The 5,688-nt window shown below is 42.7% G+C and overlaps 1 pseudogene; it reads right to left on the bottom strand.

Moving 5' to 3' along the window:
- Window positions 1–3,522: 3,522 nt before the first annotated feature.
- Window positions 3,523–5,378, bottom strand: LOC103366854 (E3 ubiquitin-protein ligase TRIM21-like; annotated as a pseudogene).
- Between the last annotated feature and the right edge of the window lie 310 nt (window positions 5,379–5,688).

Below are 5,688 nucleotides of genomic sequence, written 5' to 3'. Positions count from 1 at the left end.
CACTGTAATACCACCTCCCTTCAGCTTCCCGCTGAGCTGTTTATTTCGGTCTGCACGGACCGTCTTGAAGCCGGGTACAGATGCATTACAGTCTGGGATGTGTTCATGCAGTCATGTCTCAGTGAAGCACATAATACTGTACTCTCTGTGCTCTTTTTGAGACCTTGTTATAGCATTTCAAGCTCGTCCATCTTGTTAGCTAGCGATCTTACGTTACCCATCACAACAGTTGGAAGAAACGGTTTAAATCTCCACCGTTTTTCTCTCTGCCTTACCCCTGCTCTGCAACCTCTTCTCTTCCTCTTTAACTCCACTGGGATCTGATGTATTATTTCACTGAAAATTTTGACTTGGGAGAGTTTTAACAGTTGATCACGGTTGTAGACAATTTTTCCGTTGCCATGGATACTCATCATAACAACTTGTGAAAAAGGCTAAATATATGTAGAAAAATCTCCTGACTTGCAGAGATTTCAACTCAGCATAAAAAAATCATCCAAGAAAAACCTAATCTGACAGGTAATGTCAGTAAAAAGACAATACATCAAAAAAAAACTCAAAAGCAAAGGGAGCTGTTACAAGTTGCTGCCACCTAGCGGCGCATTCCAGAACAAAAGTGGGGGGAGAAGATTAGGGGAAGGACCTGCAGCAAAGGGTTATGAGCAGGACTCGAACCTATGACCGCTGCGTCAGGGACTGAAGCCCTCAGCTCAACCAGGTGAGCTATAGCGGCACCCAATTTGTTCTTGATAGATAAAGTGTATATCTTCTCAGAACTTTATTGATATCACAATATACACCAGCAACACCTCAGAAACTCACTATCTGCTCAGATAGTTACTTTAGATGGTATTGCCTTAGCGTCTAGTTCCATAGTAAGGAACCTCGGGGTTGCTTTTGACCAGGATATGTCCTTTAACTCCCATATAAAACAAATATGTAGGACAGCTTTTTGTCATCTTCGGAATATTGCCAAAATCAGGAGCATCCTGTCTCAGAGTGACGCTGAGAAACTAGTCCATGCATTTATAACCTCTAGGCTGGACTATTGTAATTCTTTATTATCAGGATGTCCCAATAATTCTCTTAAAAACCTTCAGCTTATACAGAATGCTGCAGCCAGAGTTTTGACAGGAACCAATAAAAGAGATCATATTTCTCCAGTATTAGCTTCTCTCCATTGGCTTCCTGTAAAATCAAGGATCCAATTTAAAATCCTGCTTCTAACATATAAAAGTCTTAATGATCAGGCTCCATCGTATCTTAAAGACCTGATTGTTCCATATTATCCTAACAGAGCCCTTCGCTCTCAGACTGCAGGTCTACTGGTGGTTCCCAGAGTTTCTAGAAGCAGAATGGGAGGCAGAGCCTTCAGTTATCAGGCTCCTGTCTTATGGAATCAGCTCCCAGTTTGGGTTCGGGAGGCGGACACCCTCTCTACCTTTAAGATTAGGTTAAAAACGTTCCTTTTTGATAAAGCTCATAGTTAGGGCTGCTCGGAGTCATCTGAGCTGTCCCTTAGTGATGCTGCTATAGGTTTAGACTGCCGGGGGATTCCCATGATGCACAGGGCTTCTCTCCTCTCCTCTCCTCTTTATATATAGACATATGTGTGTATATGTTTCTATAGTTGCCTATCACCATTACATATGACTAACTCTGTGACTCCCCCCGAGGTTCTCCTGCGCCTGCTCTCTCTGTGGATGTCTCTTGATCTGGAGCTCCTGAATTACAGCCGCTGGCCTCACCTTCTGTATCCTGCTGCCCCACCATGATGCCTCCTGTTACAAAAGGACAATAAATTCTAATAACTTGTTTAACTGTAAACTACATTGTATAATTTATCCTACATCCACCCAACCGGTCGAGGCAGATGGCCGTCCCTCCCTGAGCCTGGTTCTGTCGGAGGTTTTTTTTCCCCTGTGGGGGTTTTCGGTTCCTTCCCACTGTTGTGGACTGCTTGCGGACTGCTGAAGCTTATAGGGAATCCAAATGTTTTGGATTGTTGGGTGTTTCTGTTTCTGCCTTTGTGAAGCACTATGAAATGACTGTTGTTGTAAATGTGCGCTATACAAATAAAATTGAATTGAATTGAATTGAATCATGTTGGCTAATACTAGTACACGCTCCCATGTACTCTATATCTATTTAGCCTCAAGGAATAGACATGTCATGAGACATTGTTTTGTGGTGAATGTAATTGCCAAGGATGTGCACCTTATTATTTATCACTATGATTATTATTGTTATTTTTGTTATTATTATTTATGATTATTATGTAAGTTTCTTTTAAGTTGCTTTTACTTTTTCCTTTGCTTGTTACTGTGAGGTTTGTTTGTTTTTTCTTTCAAATGTTGATTTAATCTTGTTTGCAATGTGCATATTTACACACTGGTTGTGCATTTACATTTGTGATAAGTCAATAAAAAAGTTAAATAATAAAAAAGACATTGGGGCATACTGTCCACAAGCTTGTTGATGGTGTCAATGGGCAGGATGTCCAACTCTTCAGTCAGATCCTGAAGTCAGAATTGATGCCACCTGAGTAACTCAGACTTAGTATGTAATCATTGCACCTGGTCAAAGTGATTACGGATGTGTAGAAAAAGGAATAAAAAGAGGAATGTTTCTGAAAACAAAAATTATTCCAACTTTACGGGCAACAGCATACAACGCACTACAGGTAAAAGTCTTGCACTTTGCTCTGATTGACCAGCTTCCAGGAAATGCCTCTGCAAACTACTGCTGGATCCAGAGGCTGCAAAATCAAACATTCATCCATCCATCCATTATCTATACACTGCTTAATCCTCACTAGGGTCGCGGGGGCTGGAGCCTATCCCAGCTGACTTAGGGCAAAGGCAGAAGACACTTTGGACAGGTCATATCACAGGGCTACACTTAGAGACGGACAACCACGCAGGGTGTGAGGGTGTGTTGTGTGGGTATGTGCAGCTCTATTTAATCTGGAGGTCTATACAAAAATGTAAGAAAAAATTAATAAATCATAGATACACACACACAGACAGACAACAAACTAGTCCAAAGTGGAGCTGCACAACAAATGTGAATGCTTCCACAAACTGAATTATTTCTAACACAGCAACATGTAAACAGCATTCTGATTTGATTTGAAGTGCTTTATATACTGGTGCCTAGTTTAACCTATAAACCTGCATGTGTGTAAAATTTATTTAATAATACAGCAGATAGAAACCCCACGTGTCAGATTTATCTGTTGGAGCAAAAATTTCAGTATTTTCCTTTAAATGTGGTGTGGTCGAAGTACAAAAGACCATAAAACTGGATCCTTAAAAAGCGAAGGAAAGTTTTTTTTTTCACAGACAGTGGCTGAGAACAGTTGATTTCTTTTGTAATTATACAGTATGTATAATATCATTGTCTTGTCGTTAAGCAGCACCCTTTTTTTCTTCAAATTGCAAAAAACCTGACACATGACAACCTTCAGCCATCAACTGTTTTAATCAAACACAAATTTGTGAGTTGATCCTCTCTATTAGTCTAGTCAGTGTGATTGACGGGACAGATAATCAGAGGGATGGAGTTTTTACCTCCATCATGATAACAGGAATTGAAACATGAGTAGATTTTCTCTGTAAAGTTACAGCCAGTGAAGGAGTAGATGAGAGCTGTAGCATCTACATCATAAAAGGAGACCTGACCCTTCTCATAGTCCACAAACACCCCCACCTTCTCATGCTGTGACTTTAAAGTGAGCTGGATGGATGGGCTAGCAAGAGCTTTGTACTGATGTCCATTCATCAAACAAACAGTCCAGTGGTCATTCTTAGGGGACAATGTGAAGAAGTCTTTCCTGTTGATGGACTCTCGGCCATTCCTGAAATCCAATCAGTCTTCTCTTTAACCTGAACCTCATAGTAACATCTTCCTGAAGAGACATTCTGCTTTCCTAAGATGCAACATGAAGAAAATCTCTCAGGGCTGTCTGGAACATTCTGTTTTATGGCTCCATGGCTGACTTGTTTCCCATCCTCAGACAGGATGAGATAGGGATTTGCTGTGTCAGGATCCAGAGTCACTTCCACTGCAAAGTGCCAGACCCTCTTCATCTCCATATTCTTGTAGAGTTTCCTCGCCTCTTCACTGAGCGTCTCCTCCAGCTGAGCCACAGCTCTCCTCACAGACCCCTCATATGAAGAGTGAACTCTGACCTCAGTCCAGTCTTTGGTGGGAGGAGCAGGATTCAGGGATGGGAAGCTTTGGAGGAAGAGGAGCTGGTCTTCAGTGTGTGAAAGCTCCTTGGTGAAGCCTTTAGCCTCTGTGCTTTTCTGCTTCTCTTCAAACATGTGGATGAGCTGAGCCAGACCTCTCACTACAGACTGGATCAGAGCAGTGAAGACCTGCACACTGGCTGCTGTCTCTCTGTCTGCACCCTCCTTACTGAGCTTCACTGATGCTCTGATCTGATCCATCTTCAGTCGTCTCTCCTCGATGTTCTGCTGACTTTCTGCCTGTTTTTCTCCCTGCTCAGCCTGCTTTCCTTCCTATTCTTCTATCAGAGGGACGATGGGATGAAGCTTGTGCTTTACCTCATTGCAGAACAGACAAACACACACCTGATCAGTCTTACAGAACACCTCCAGAGGTCTGTCATGTGTCTTACACAGTTTGTCTTCCAGGTTCTTCACTGGATCCATCAGCTGATGTCTTTTCAGACCTGGAACTCTATGATTAGGCCCCAGGTGAGGCTCACAGCAGGAGGTTAGACACACCAGGCAGGACTTCACAGCCTTAGTTTGGTTAAAGTGCAGACGTCACACATGACCTCCTCCGGCTTGCAAAATTGTTCCTCTGAGCTGCTGTTTTCTTTTACGGCTGACAGTCTGAACTGAGCTGCAATCTCAGATATAAAAGTGTTGACTCGAAGTTCAGGTTTTTTGCTAAAAGGCTCTTTACATATGGGACACTGATGTGGACATTAACAGTCCAGGATTGTGTGATGCAGCTCTTGCAGAAGTGGTGTCCACATGGTATGGTGACTGGATCAGTGAACACATCCAAACAGATGGAGCACAGAAGCTGATCTTCAGAAAGGAGACTGCTGGCTGTTGCAATGTCTAGGAATAAAACTGTGAAATAGAAACAGCAGAACAGAATCTGAGGAAAGCATCCAAAAAACTTACTGAAATATATTGTTACAAGGATGTAAATAAATGTTACGTGCACATAGTTGGAGGAAGCTATAAATAACAGCACTGAGAAAACTGACAATACAACATTCTGCATAAACCATCCTGGTGCTGTGACTTGTTGGTGTTGAGGTTCAAGACGTTGGTCCTGCGCCATGTGGAGAGTGTTTGGACCTCCTCCCTGTATGCAGCTTCATTATTGTCCATTATCAGACTCACTATGGTCGTGTCATCTGCAAATTTTAAAATAGTGTTTGACACAGCTATGGCGGTAGAGAGACTAGAGGAGTGGGCTGAGGACATAGTCTTGCGGGACACCAGTGTTCAGAGAGATGGTGGAGGAGGTGTAGTTACCCAGCCTGTAAAGCTGGGGTCTGGTGGTAAGAAAGTCTTTGATCCACAGACAGAGGGGGTTCCAAACTGCAGTTTCTGCAGTTTGCTGACCAGCTTGTTCAGGTTGATGGAACTGAAGGCCGAGCTGAAATCATCAAACAGCATCCTGATGTAGCTGTGGGGA

Source organism: Stegastes partitus, unplaced genomic scaffold, assembly GCF_000690725.1.
Source record: "Stegastes partitus isolate 25-593 unplaced genomic scaffold, Stegastes_partitus-1.0.2 Scaffold21, whole genome shotgun sequence".
NCBI classification, from domain to species: domain Eukaryota; kingdom Metazoa; phylum Chordata; class Actinopteri; family Pomacentridae; genus Stegastes; species Stegastes partitus.
This window is presented reverse-complemented; position numbering and strand designations above follow the sequence as displayed.